This window comes from Chlorocebus sabaeus, chromosome 14, assembly GCF_047675955.1.
Source record: "Chlorocebus sabaeus isolate Y175 chromosome 14, mChlSab1.0.hap1, whole genome shotgun sequence".
Lineage (NCBI taxonomy): Eukaryota > Metazoa > Chordata > Mammalia > Primates > Cercopithecidae > Chlorocebus > Chlorocebus sabaeus.
Genome location: NC_132917.1, coordinates 94,947,416 through 94,962,607, shown reverse-complemented (window position 1 = coordinate 94,962,607; position 15,192 = coordinate 94,947,416). Strand labels below are relative to the sequence as shown.

General features: G+C 41.9%; 2 pseudogenes; one reads left to right on the top strand and one right to left on the bottom strand.

The window, feature by feature from the left end:
- The first annotated feature begins 214 nt into the window (after positions 1–214).
- Positions 215–5,012, top strand: LOC119622380 (serine/arginine-rich splicing factor 3 pseudogene; annotated as a pseudogene).
- A 3,787-nt stretch (positions 5,013–8,799) lies between these two features.
- LOC103241229 (large ribosomal subunit protein eL22 pseudogene) lies at positions 8,800–9,310 on the bottom strand (annotated as a pseudogene).
- Positions 9,311–15,192: the final 5,882 nt, after the last annotated feature.

The following is a 15,192-nucleotide window of genomic DNA, read 5'->3' as shown; positions in this document are numbered from 1 at the left end:
TAGCTGATTTCAAGCTCTCAGTGGTTTAACAGTCAGCTTGCTAAATTCCTGAAAATTTAACATTTGGTTCCATCTGGTTCAAGCACACCACTCTATGTGTAGTAAAAGGATTAAAAAATGCAGGGCAGACAAAATCCCCAAAAGGCTGGAGAGCATTCAGCTGTTACTAGCCTTTCTGGACACAGCACAGATTTAACAGCTCTGCCATGTGAAGATGGCTGCTGACTTTGCAAGAGGGAGGAGCACGCTGCCCCGGGACTCCCAGTCCAGCAAAGCCAGTGCTGGAAGGCCATGACTTTCCAACTTATTTTTTCGTCTCTGACCAGCAGACGCTCCTTCACATAGGAGAAGTGTACTCCATTTTGTAGATGGGTTGAAAGCATCAATATAAAAGATATTTACTTCTGGTTCCAAATGGCACACACCCAAACATGCTTTCATGACAAAACAATTTCTCTAATTCTATTTGTATTTTTCTTATTTAAAAAATACAGAGCTGGCTGGGCGCAGTGGTTCATGCCTGTAACCCTAGCATTTTGGGAGGCTGAGGCAGGCGGATAACTTGAGGTCAGGAATTTGAGCCCAGCCTGGCCAACATGGCGAAACCCCATCTCTACTAAAGATACAAAAATTAGCTGGGTGTGTTCACTAATCCCAGCTGTAATCCCAGCTACACGGGAGGTTGAGGCAGAAAAAATCGCTTGAACTTGGGAAGTGGAGGTTGCAGTGAGCCTAGATCACGCCACTACACTCCATCCTGGGTGACAAGAGCGAGACTCCATCTCAATTAAAAAAAACAAAAACAAAAACAAAAAAACACTATTGGAGATGTGGTAAATGTAACTAAAGACCAGAAAGGAAAACTCCCAGGTGTCCTGGCTAAAGGAGAGAGGCAAGTGCAGTGCAGTGGTGTGTTAGTCTGTTTTCACACTGCTCTAAAGAACTTCCCTGAGACTGGGTAATTTATAAAGGAAAGAGGTTTAATTGACTCATAGTTTCACAAGGCAGGGGATGCCTCAGGAAACTGACAATCACGGCGGAAGGGGAAGCAGGCATCTTCTTCACACAGGCAGGCACCTTCTGCCGCACAAGGCGGCAGGAGAGAGCATGTGAAGGAGGAACTGCCAAACACATATAAAACCATCAGATCTTGTGAGAACTCACTCAGTTTCAGGAGAACAGCATCAGGGAAACCACCCCCATGATCCAATCACCTTTCTCCCTCAACACGTGGGGATTACAGGTCCCTCTGTCAACACATGGGGATTACAACTTGAGAAGTGATTTGGGTGGGGACACAGAGCCAAACCGTATCAGGTAGATTGTGAGGTTGACACCGAAGCCCTGGCCAGGAACATGTTATATCATTTTGAGGAAAGGTTCAGAGAAAGAGGCACCTTATTGTCCATCACGTGGACTTTGAAAAGCTGTTTCTTTGGATGGGTTGAATAAACCTCTTGCTGATCTGCTCGTGTTTTCTAAGAGCTGTTCCTCGAAAGATGTAAGAATAAAAAAAGTGAGTTTACTCCAAAGAGCATCCAGTTGACTTGGTCCCTTTTGAGGCTACTTCAGAAAGAAGAACGACTAGCTTCAGCCCTTCCCCCAGTGTCTCCATGACCACAGAGGAAGGGATGTGTAAGACGGACAACTGGATGACTTGTAAAAATTAATAGAAGTGAAGCAGAGACAGAGAGAGGTAAAACACATTCGTGAGGTATTCAGTTTGGGGACTGCCTTAGATCAGGCTGCTATAACGAAGTACCATAAATTGGGTGACTTATAAACAACATTTATTTCTCACATTTCTAGAGGCTAGAAGTCTGAGATCAAGGTGCCAGCATGGTCTAGTTCTGGTGACGGTCCTCTTCTGGGTTGCAGACACTGACTTTGTGTGTTTTCATGTAGTGGAAAAGGTGAGGGATCTCTCTGGGGTCTCGCTCTCTCTCTCTCTCTCTTTTTTTTTTTTTTTTTTTTTGAGACAGAGTCTCACTTTGTTGCCAGGCTGGAGTGCAGTGGCACAATCTCGGCTCACTGCAACCTCCACCTTGTGGGTTCAAGCGATTCTCCTGCCTCAGCCTCCCAAGTAGCTGAGACTGCAGGCACGTGTCACCACGCCCAGCTAATTTTTGTATTTTTAGTAGAGACAGGGGTTTCACCCTGAGGCTGGTCTTGAACTCCTGACCTTGTGATCTGCCCGCCTCGGACTCCCAAAGCGCTGGAATTACAGGCATGAGCCACCACGCCTGGCCAGGGGCCTTTTTTTTTTTTTTGAGACAGAGTTTCACTCTTGTTGCCCAGGTTGGAGTGCAATGGCACAATCTCAGCTCACCACAACCTCTGCCTCCCAGGTTCAAGTGATTCTCCTGCCTCAGCCTCCCAAGTAGCTGGGATTACAGGCACGCACCACCACGCCAGACTAATTTTGTATTTTTAGTAGAGACGGGGTTTCTCCCTGTTGGTCAGGCTGGTCTCAAACTCCCGACCTCAGGTGATCTGCCCACCTCAGCCTCCCAAAGTGCTGGGATTACAGGCGTGAACCACCACGCCCGGCCAAGGGGCCTCTTTTGTAAGGGCACTAATCCTTACCACTTTATTACCTCCCTAAATGCCCCACCTTCTAATATCATCACCTGGGGTTTAGGATTTCAACATATGAGTTTTGGGGGACACATTCACTTTATTTGCAGCAACCAAAGGATACATTAAAAATAAGTGTAAAGGCCGGGTGTGGTGGCTCAAGTCTGTAATCCCAGCACTTTGGGAGGCCGAGATGGGCAGATCACAAGGTCAAGAGGTCAAGACTATCCTGGCTAACACGGTGAAATCCCGTCTGTACTAAAAAATACCAAAAACTAGCCGGGCGAGGTGGCGGGCGCCTGTACTCCGGAGGCTGAGGCAGGAGAATGGCGAGAACCCGGGAGGCGGAGCTTGCAGTGAGCTGAGATCTGGCCACTGCATTCCAGCCTGGGGCCTGGGCGACAGAGCGAGACTCCGTCTCAAAAAATAAAAATAATAATAAGTGTAAAATTTTAAATTTTGTGTATCGGGGTTGGTCCAATAATAGGAGAATTAGTTGGAGTAAATATTGGAAGATGACCCAATGTTTGAAACATCTTCCAATGCATTCCATGTGTCCAATTCAAATAGCTCAATTTTTAATTTTTTACTTTTTTTTTTTTTTTGAAACAGAGTCTTGCTCCGTTGCCCAGGCTAGAGTACAGTGGCCTGATCTTGGCTCACTGCAACCTCCGCCTCCCAGGTTCAAGCAATTATCCTGCCTCAGCTTCCTGAGTAGCTGGGACTACAGGTGTGTACCACCACACCCAGCTAATTTTTGTATTTTTAGTAGAGACAGGGTTTCGCCGTATTGGCCAGTCTGATCTCAAACTCCTGACCTTGTGATCCATCCCCCTTGGCCTCCCAAAGTGCTGGAATTATAGTCGTGAGCCACTGTGCATGGCCACCAGGCTGGTCTTGAACTCCTGACCTCAAGTGATCCCCCAGCCTCAGCCTCCCAAAGGGCTGGGATTACAGTCATGAGCTACTGCATCTGGCCTGTTTCACTTCTTAAGCTGGAGGATTTGATACTTAAGTATTTTCCTTCTTTCTTTTTTTTGGCAGGGAGGACAGGGTCTCACTCTGTCACCCAGGCTTAAGTGCGGTGGCACCATCATGACTTACCACAGCCTCAACCTCCCAGGGCTCAGGTGATCCTCCCACCTTGGCTTCCCGAGTAGCTGGGACTACAGGCTCACACCACCATGCCCAGCTAATTTTATTTATGTATTTATTTTTTGTAGAGACAGTTTTGCCACGTTGCCCAGGCTGGTCTCAATCTCCTGGGCTCTAGAGATTCACCAGCCTCAGCCTCCCAAAGTGTTGGGATTACAGATGTGAACCAGCATGGCTGGCCATAAGTGTATATATTTTTCTTTATTCCCTTTTGAATGCTGTGAGTAAAGTATTAATTAATTGCAGGCCTCATCCTGGACAGACCTAGGCCGCCTTCTCACAACACTGTTTCCTTGAAAATGTATCAAGTTCAATGTGGAATAATGTATGTTGGGAACTGGTCACCTGCTTCATTTACTGTGAAACCCTTGGTCTGTGGGACTGTTCCTACCCTGGGAATGCACACAAGCCTGGAGGCTTCATCACAAGGAGAATATAAAAGATTCATGGGAAACCAAGGCAGGGACTTCCGTCTGTCAACATGAACCACATACACCTTCATCTCTCTTTTTTTTTATTGAGACAGAGTCTTGCTCTGTCACCCAGGCTAGAGTGCAATGGTGTGATCTTGGCTCACTGCAACCTCCGCCTCCTGGGTTCAAGCGACTCCTGCCTCAGCCTCCCAAGTAGCTGGAACTATAGGCACGTGCCACTGCACCCGGCTAATTTTTATGTTTTTATTAGAGAATGGGGTTTCGTCATGTTGGCCAGTCTAGTCTCGAACTCCTGGCCTCATGATCTGCCCTCCTTGGTTGTGTAGGTTTATGCAGGCAATCTGGGAAACAATGGCAACAAGACTGAATTGGAACGGGCTTTTGGCTACTATGGACCATTCTGAAGTGTGTGGGTTGCTAGAAATCCTCCCGGCTTTGCTTTTGTTGAATTTGAAGATCCCCGAGGTGCAGCTGATGCGGTCCGAGAGCCAGATGGAAGAACACTATGTGGCCGCTGTGTAGGAGTGGAACTGTCGAATGGTGAAAAAAGAAGTAGAAATCGTGGCCCACCTCCCTCTCGGGGTGGTCACCCTCAAGATGATTATTGCAGGAGGTGTCCTCCACCTTGTCGCAGATCTCCAAAGAGAAGCTTCTCTCGCTGTGGGAGCAGGTCCCTTTCTAGAGTTAGGAGAAGAGAGATTGCTGTCTTAGGAGAGAAATCACAAGCCATGATCCTTCTCTAGGTTTCGTAGGCCATCTAGGTCAAATGAGAAACAAAAACAAAAAAAAGAAAGAAAGAAAAGAAAACTGACTCCATCAGCAACTATAAGAATTATTCACAATTGAATGAAATTTTACCATGGAATGCAAACATATTTCAACAGAAGAAAATCAATCAACATAGTACATCACATTATTTGAACAAAAGAAAAAAAATCACATTATCATCTCAATTGACATGGAAAAGGCATTTGAGGAAATAACACCCTTTCATAATAAATACTCTCAGCAAATTAGGAACAGAGGGAAAATTTCTCAACATGATAGAGTGTGTTTCTGGAAAACTTACAGCTAACATTATATTCAATGGTAAAAAACTGAATGAGTTCCCCTTACGACAGGGGACAACAAAAAGATTCCCACTGCTATTTGACACTGAATTGAAAGTTCTAGCCAGACAAGAAAAGGTGTGGTGGCTCCCACCTGTAATCCCAGCACTTTGGGAGGCCAAGGTGGGTGAATCCTTTGAACTCAGGAGTTTGAGACCAGCCTGAGCAACATAGTGACGCCTTGTCTCTACAAAAAATACACACACACACACACAAAATAAAAAACAAAACTGAGCATGGTGGCATGAACCTGTAGTCCCAGTTACCCAGGAGGCTGAGGTGGGAGGATTGCTTGAACCCAAGAGACCGAGGTTGCAGTGAGCCAAGACAGCACCACTGCACTCCAGCCTGGACAATAGAGCCAGATCCTGACTTAAAAAAAAAAAAAGAAAATGTCAGCTGGGCGCAGTGTCTCATGCCGGTAATCCCAGCACTTCGGGAGGACGAGGTGGGTGGATCACCTGAGGTCGGGAGTTCAAGACTAGCCTGACCAATATGGCGAAACTCTGTCTCCACAAAAAATGCAAAAATTAGCCTGGTGTGATGTCAGGTGCCTGTAATCCCAGCTACTCAGGAGGCTGAGGCGGGAGAATTGCTTGAATCTGGGAGGTGGAGTTTCCAGTAAGCTGAGATTGTGCCACTGCACTCCAGCCAGGGTGACAGAGTGAGACTCCATCTCAAAAAAAAAAAGTCATCCAAATGTAGAGGAATAGGTGAAACTATTTCTATTTATAGATGACATAATCCTTTGTATACAAAACCCCAGAGAATCCACAAGAAAGCTCAGAGCTAATAAATGAATTCAGCAAAGTGGCAGTGTACAAAATGAACACACAAAAACAAATTGTTTTCTATACACCAGAAGGAAATTAAGAAATTCCATTTACAATAGCATGTGAAATAGTTAAATACTTAGAGATAAATCTAACTGAAGAGGTCAAAGATTGATACTCTGAAAACTATAAAAGATAAAAACTACAAAAAAATTTAAAAGATCAAAGCAATTGAAAATATATTCTGTGTTCGTGGATAGGAAGATTTACCACTGTTAAAATGTCAATACTACTGAAAGTAATCAGCAAATTCAATAAAATATCTTCTAAAATTCCACAGACTTTTTTTTCCCCACAAATGGGGAAGCTGATCCTCAAATTTACATAGAATTGAAAGTGACCCTGAATTGCCAAAACAATATTTATAAGGAAGAATAGGGTTGGAAGACTCACACTTTCTGATTTCAAAACTTACTTCAAAGCTACATTAATTAAAATAGAACAGCACTGGCATAAGGACAGGCATATCCAATGAAATAGAATAGAGAGTCAGAAAAAGGTCTCATATATATGGTCAATGGATTCTTTCTTTTTTATTTTTAATTGACACATAATAATTGCACATGTTTATGGGGTATTGTGTGATATTTCGATACATGTATACAAAGTGTGATGCTCAAATCAGGGTAATAATCATATCCATCACCTCAAATATTTATGATTTCTTTGTTGTAGGAACATGCAAAATCTCCTGTTCTAGCTATTAAAAATATACAATAAATTATTGTTGACTCTAGTCACCCTACAATGTTATAGAGCATTAGAACGTTTTCCTCCTATCCAGCTATGATATTTTTGTCCATTAACTAACTCCCCCTATTCTTCCTGCCTCCCTGCCTTTCCTAGCCTTTAATAACCACTATTGTACTCTTCTATGAGCTCAATTTTTTAATCTTCCACATATAAGTGAGAACATGTGGTATTTATCTTTCTGTGCCTGGCTTATTTCAGTTAACATAAAATCCTCTAGGTTCATTCATGTTGTTGTAAATGACAGAATTTTATTTTTTATGGCTGAATAGTGTTCTATTTTGGTTATAGACCACATTTTATTTATCCATTAATGTGTTGGTGAGCACTTAGGTTGATATCATACCTTGGCCATTATGCATAGTGCGGCAATAAACACAGTAATGCAGATCTCTCTCTCCCTCCTTTTTTTTTTTAGTAGCCATGTGTTAGCCACTTTAATAGAAAATGTGATCAAAACTTGATTACAAGAGTTCAAAAAGGCAGAGAAAAACCAGTGAATTTCAAATTTATTACTAGTTTTTAAATCTGGGACTAGTTAAAAAAAAATTTTTTTTAAACTTAAATGTTAACTTCAGCCCAGGGTTTTTCCACAATCAAACTAAAAACTACTTACTACATGGAAAAATCAATGCAACAAACAAGTAAAATTTGTGAACTCAAGCTACAAACTTATAGTTAATAATCACGGTAAGGGACATTGACCAAGAGCAACTGATGCCTCAGTGAAGTTTGAAAGAAACTCTGCCTTCGGTGAAGGCAGAGAAAAAATATGCAAGCAATTCTGCTTCAAAGAAATTTGCATAGAAATGGAAAATGCTAGAACCTTTAACACAAGTGAAATTGCAAAGCCTTAACATGTTCAACTCAGTCCACAGAGCACCAAATATTGAATTGGAGCCAAAGTAGGATTAAACACTGAATTTCCAGCTATGCCACTCGCAGAGCACAATTTCAGGTGTGGAAACCATCTGTAGGCAAGTTCTTTTAAAAACATGAATTATATACACCGTAAATTCTAAAACACACACTTCTGCATTATTGTTTGAATTTCAGAAGGGCACCACAAGGCATCGGGGTCTTTCAAAGTCACTCACGGCAACAATTTCATCTTTTTTTCCCAGCCTTGATAGCCCCTTTCTGCGGTTCTCTAGCCTCTGCACGAACTGCAGCACACCACTGTTTGCAGAGTAACTTCTGACATTAAATCCAGTCATGGCCTAAGTTGCATGAGTCAGCTATTTCCCAGGCACCTCCCAACTCCTTGGCAAGGGAGGCTTCCCAGCCACTTCTTCAGGCCCCACACAAGAAGCCACATCTGGAAGCACTATTCCTCTAGCGCCCTCTGCTGGAGACCAAAGTGACAGATTGTTGCAAAGACTTGCAGAAACAGCTTACTTACACATTCATTTTTGTACACATTTAGTTAATTGAGAACCTGGGACTTTTACAATCGATTCCCCAAACCCCTTTATGAAGAGTGACAGATTACGCAGCAACGCCGAAGGAGCACTGTTTCTCTCTCTAGGAAGAAGAAGATTAGTAGACATAATTGTGTGTGTCAAGAGAAATTTGTACTAAAAAAATCAAAGAAAGACGAATGGCCCAGAAACCCGCGTTTTATTGACACTGTCATTTTCCCAGACAGAGAATCTTAGAAAGATGTCACGTTTTCTTTTAACGAATGAGAGGAGCCCACTTGTATCCCTGAATCATTCTTTGGGAAAAGCAACAGAAACGATTGACAGTTACATTTTTAAAAATAAAACGGTCACTCCCTTCAGCCCGCACCTCCACACCTTCATCTGCCTGCCCAATGGCTATCAGTTCCGTCAAGTCACCCTCTCCTTCCACTCTAGTATTACCACAAGCATTGAAATTTTCAAGCAGAAAAAAAAGAAGTCATATTACAAATAAGTGAGTGGTGGCCCAAAGGAAGCCCTTTGACTATGATCTCCAATTTTCTGTTCAGTCAACACTGCAGAGATACAAGGATAAACCACCATTTTGGTTCCCAAGTTTTATTCAAGAGCTCACACAAAATATTCCGGATAAATAAAAATTTAATCCTCGTCTTTCTCCTCTTCTTCGTCCTGGTTAATTTGGAAGCAACATAATTTGTAACTCTTTTTGCTGTTAGCAACTGTGCACAACCAATCATGAAGATTATTCTTCTTCAGATATTTTTTGGTGAGATATTTCAAATATCTTTTGGAAAAAGGCACCTCGGATGACACGGTGATCTTGCTCTTGCTCCTTTCGAAGGTCACCATCCCTCCACCAAGGTTCCCAGCTTTTCAGTTCACTTTGATCCTTCCTTGCAAAAACTGCTCAAAATTGGCAGCATCCACGATTCCATCTTCTACGGGGTGGGTGCAACTAAGAGTGAACTTCAGATCCTGCTTTTTTTATTTTTGCCCCTGTTCACCACAAGCTTTCTCACAGGCATCATGGCATCAGCAGAGGCAGAAAGCCAGATATCTCTTTAACATACTGATTTTCTTTCCTTTGGATGTATATCCAGTGGTGGGATTGCTGGATCATATGGTCGCTTAATTTTTAGTTTTTTGAGGGACCTCCATACTGTGTTCCACAGTGGCTGTGCTAATTTACGTATCCACCAACAGTGTAAAAACATTCCCTTTAATCTGCAACCTCTCCAGTATTTGCTATTTTTTGCCTTTTTGGTAATAGCTATTCTGATTGGGGTGAAATGAAATCTCATTGCGGTTTAGATTTGCATTTCCCTGATGGTTAATGATATTAAGCATTTTTTCTTATACTTGTTGGCCATTTGTAGATCTTTTGAGAAATGTCTACTTAGATCTTTTGCCCATTAAAAAAAAATGGGTTATGTGTTGTTGTGTTTTATTTGCTGTTATTTGAGTTCTTTGTTTATTCTGGACATTAATCGCTTGTCAAATGAGTAGTTTGTAAATAGTCCCTCCCATTGTGCAAGTTGACTCTTGACTCTGTTGATTGTTTCCTTTGCTGTGCAGAGGCTTTTTGGTTTGATATAATCCCATTTGTCTATTTTTGTTTTGTTGCCTGTGCTTTTGTGGTCTCATCCATGAAATCTTTGTCCAGCTCAATGACCTAAGAATTTTCCTTATGCTTTCTTCTAGTAGTTTTGTAGTTTTGGATCTTGCATTTAAGTCTGTAATCCATTTTATTTTTGTATATGGTGAGAGATAGGGGTCTAGTTTTATTCTTCTGCATATGGATATCCAGTTTTTTCAGTACCACTTATTTACTGTTTATTTATTTATTTTGAGATGGAGTTTTGCTCTTGTTGCCCAGGCTGGAGTGCAACGGTGCGATCTCAGCTCACTGCAACCTCTGCCTCCTGGGTTCAAGCGATTCTCCTGCCTCAGCCTCCTGAGTAGCTGGGACTACAGGCATGCACCACCATGCCCAGCTAATTTTGTATTTTTAGTAGAGACAGGGTCTCTCCATGTTTGTCAGGCTGGTCTCGAACTCTCGACCTCAGGTGATCCACCTGCCTCGGCCTCCCAAAGTGCTGAGATTACAGGCGTGAGCCACCGTGCCCGGCCTTCTCAGTACCATTTATTGAAGAGGCTGTCCTTTTGCCAGTGTATATTCTTGATGTCTTCGTTGAAAATCAGTTGGCTGTAGATACATGTATTTATTTCTGGTTTCTCTATTCTGTTTCAGTAGTCTGTGTATCTGCTTTTATGTCAGTACTGTGCTTTTCTGGTTACTATTTTATGGTATATTTTGAGGTCAGGTAGTGCGATGCCTCCAGCTTTGTTCTTTTTCTCAGGTTTGCTTTGGCTAGTCAGAGTCTTTTGTGGTTCCATATGAATTTTAGGATTTTTTTTTTAATTTTTGCAAAGAATATAATTGATATTTTGATAGGGATTGCACTTAGTCTGTAGATCATTTGGAATAGTGTGGTCATTTTAACAATATTAATTCTCCCAACCCGTGAACATTGAATGTCTTTCAATTTTTAGGTCCTCTTCAATTTTTTTCATCAGTCTTTTATTGTTTTCATTGTAGAGGTCTTTTACCTCCTTGGTTAAATTTACTCCTAGGCATTTTTTTTTTTTTTTTTGATAGCCTTTTAAAATAAAATTGCTTTCTTGATTTCTTTTTCAGAAAATTTGTTATTGGTGTATAGAAATGTTACTGATTTTTGTATGTTGATTTTATATTCTCAACTTTACTGAATTTGTCTAAGACTACCAAAAAGTCTTAGAACTGTAGACCCCAAATCCTACCATGACTTGTGTCTCTTTTCCTAGGTACATCTTCAACCTTGGCAAAGTAAACTTCTAAATTGATTGAGACCTGTCTCAGACACTCTTTTGGTTTATACTCGCTTTTTTTTTTTTTTTTTTTTTGAGATGGAGTCAATGGTGTAATCTCGCTTCACTGCAACCTCTGCCTCCTGGATTCAAGTGATTCTCCTGACTCAGCCTCCCGAGTAGCTGGGATTACAGGCACTTGCCACCATGCCCGGCTAATTTTTGTATTTTTAGTAGAGACGGGGTTTCACTTTGTTGGCCAGGCTGATCTTGAACTCCTGACCTCGTGATCCACCCTCCGTGGCCTCCCAAAGTGCTGGGATTACAGGCATGAGCCACCGCGCCTGGCCTTTACACTTGCTTTTTGAAATGAATTTGGAATTCCCTCCCTTTCAATTTTTCAGAAGAGTTTGAGAAGAGTTGGAATGAGTTCTTTAAAAGTTTGGTAGAATTTAGCAGTGAAAGTGTTTCTTTATACACATGGGGAAAATTCTCTCCTCAAACCATGTTTTCCTCTACTTTCCTATCTCAACAATCACCTACACGGAAGAGAACTTCTGTGGCCAGATGTGTGGGGATCTTCCCTGCCAACCAAGCAGCAGACACCAGCTGAATGTCCTCCAATTCCGTTCTAACACTACTTACGTGGAGATAGTGCCAGATCCCACAGGTTAAGGACTCAGTCCCCAAGCCTATTCTCTCCTACCCCTCACCCACTGGTCCCAAGTCCAGGCCTCTGGAACTTCTGATTGCCTTCAAGTTGGGGTTCCCACAACACCCTCTTTGAGTTCAATTAATTGATTAGAGTGGCTCCCAGAACTCGGAGAAACACTTACATTTACTGGTGTACTAAGAAGTGTATTTTAAAGGATGCAGATAACCAGATGAAGAGATATATAGGATGAGGTCTGCAAGGGTCCCAAACGCAGGAGCTTCTGATCCTGTGGAGTGTGTGGGCGAGTTTTTCTTCACCTTCCTATCGGCCTCCATGTGTTCGGCTAACAGGAAGCTCACTAGACCCTGTCCTCTTGGATTTTTATGGAAGCTTCATGGCAGCAGCATTCTTCCCCCAGAGGTATACGGTGAGACCCTCTCAAGACTCACAAACAGAAAGGCAGGGGAACATTAAGTGAAAGGAGGGCAGGACAACGTCAGAGGCCTGTCCCTGAGGCCTAACGCCCCCAACATTATAACAAAAAACTGCATCAAGGGCTATGGGAATTATGATCCAGAAACTGTGGATGAAAACCAAACAGGGACAATTTGATTTCCTCTTTTCCAACTTGGATGCATTGATTTCCTTCTCTTGTCTAATTGCTCTGGCTAAGATTTACGGTGCTATCTGAGTAAGAGTGGTAAAAGTGGGCATCCTTGTCTTGCTCCAGTTCTTGGAGGAAAGGTTCCTAGCATTTTCCTGTCCTGTATGACATTGGCTGTGGGTTTGTCATCTATGGCTTTTATTATGTTGAGGGATGTTCCTTTTATACCTAATTTGTTGAGAGTTTTTATCATGAAGGGATATTGAATTTTATCACATGCTGTTTCTGCATATATTTAATATTAAGTTATCTTTTTTTTTTTGAGTCAGGGTCTGGCTCCGTCATCCAGGCTGGAGTGCAGTGGTGCCATCTCGGCTCACTGCAACCTCTGCCTCCAGGCTTAAGCGATCCTCCCACCTCAGCCTCCCGAATAGCTGGGACTACAGGCAGTCACCACCACACCTGGCCAATTCTTGTATTTTTTGTAGAAACGGGTTTTTACCATATTGCCCAGGCTGTCTCCAACTCTTGAGCTCAAGCAATCCACCTGCCTTGGCCTCCCAAAGTGCTGGGATTATAGGCATGAGCCACCGTGCCCGGCAGAGTTATCGTTTTTGTTATGTTATAGTTTCTATTGATGTGATATGTCATGTTTATTGAGTGATGTGTCTTGAACTATTTTTGCATCCTTGTTTATTCCAAGGCCGTAGCATATAATCTTTTCGATGTTCTGTTGGATTTGATATGCTAGTATTTTGTTGAAGGTTTTTCTGTCTATGTTTATCAGGGATATTAGCCTATACTTTTCTTTCGTCTTTTTTTTTTTTTTTTTTGTGAGACGGAGTCTCACTCTGTAGTCGTCCAGGCTGGAGTGCAGTGGCGAGATCTCAGTTCACTGCAAGCTCCGCCTCCCAGGTTCATGCCATTCTCCTGCCTCAGCCTCTGGAGTAGCTGGTGCCCGCCAACACACCTGGCTAATTTTTTTTTTTTTTTGTATTTTTAGTAGAGACGGGGTCTCACTGTGTTAGCCAGGATGGTCTCGATCTCCTGACCTCGTGATCCACCCACCTTGGCCTCCCAAAGTGCCGGGATTACAGGCGTGAGCCACCGTGCCTGTCCTTGGCCTGTTCTTTTCTTTTTTTGCTGTGTCTTTTTCTGGTTTTGGTGTCAGGGTAATGCTGGTATAAAAATAACAATCTCTGTTCTGTGAAAGACACTATTAAGAGAATGAGAAGACAAGGCACAGGCTGAAAGAAAATATTTGCAAAGATATATCTAATAAAGGACTGTTATCCAAAATATACAAAGAACTCTTTTTTTTCTTTTTTTCTTTTTTTTTTTTTTTTGCAACTTTTAGTTTTGATTCAGTGGATATTCGTGCAGATTTGCTACCTGGGTATATTGTGCGATGCTGATGTTTGGGGTGTGAATGATCCTGTCATTCAGGAGCAGTACCCAATAGTTAGTTTTTCAACCCTTAGCACCTCCCATCCTCCCCCCTTTACTAGTCCCCAGTGTCTATTGCCGTCTTTACGTCCATGAGTACCCAATGTTTAGCTCCCACTTATAAGTGACAACATGTGGCATTTGATTTTCTGTTCCTGGGTTTATTCACTTAGGATGATGGACTGCAGCTGCATCCATGCTGTTGCAGAGCATAGGAATTTTTTTCCTTTTTATGGCTGCATAGTATTTCATGGTATGTGTGTATCATATTTTCTTTATCAAATCCACCATTGATGGGCACCTAAGTTAATTCTATGTCTTTGCTATTGTGAATAGTGCTGTGATGCACATGTGAGTGCACGTGTCTTTTTGGTAGAACGATTTTTCTTTTAGATATATGCCCAACAACGGGATTTCTGGGTTGAATGGTAGTTCTGTTTTAAGTTCTTTGAGAAATCTCCAAACTGCTTTCCACAGTGGCTGAGCTAATTTACATTCCCACCAAAAGTATATAAGAATTCTCTTTTCTCCACAGTCTTGCCAGCATCTATTGTTTTTTGATTTTGTAATAATAGCCATTCTTACTAGTGTGAGATGTTTTTTCACTGTGGTTTTGATTTGCATTTCTCTGATGAATTAGTGATATTGAGCATCTTTTCATATATTTCTTAAGCACTTATATGTCTTCTTTTGAGAAATTTTTTTTTGCCTGTTGATTTGTTTCCATTCCTTATAGATTCTGGATGGTAGACCTTTGTCAGATGTGTAGTTTGTGAATAGTTTCTCCCATTCTGTAGGCTATCTGTTTACTCCACATTATACAAAGAATTCTTAACAGCCAATCATGATAAAATTAATGATCTAATTAATAAGTAAGTAAGAGATCTGAATAGATATCTCACCAAAGAAGATACACAAATGGCAAATAACTGTATGAAAAGATGCTCAACATCATATGTCACCAGGGAACTGGAAATTAAAACAACAATTACATATCACTAAACACCGATCAGAATGGCTAAAACCCAGGACACCGACGACATCGAATGCTGGTGAGAATGTGGAGCAACAGGAATTCTCCCTCAATGCTGGTGGGAAAGCAAAACGGCACCACTACTTTGGAAGAGTTTGGCAGTTTCTTACAAAATTAAACATACTCTTACTACACAATCCGGTAATCAACCTCCTTGATATTTATCCAAAGAAGTTGTAAATTTATGTCCCCACCAAAAATGCACATGAGTGCTTATGGCAACTTTATTCACAATTGTCCCAAACTGGAAGCAATAGGTGATTGGATAAACAAACTGTGGTATATCTATATCATGGAATATTATTCAGCAATAAAAGGATATGAA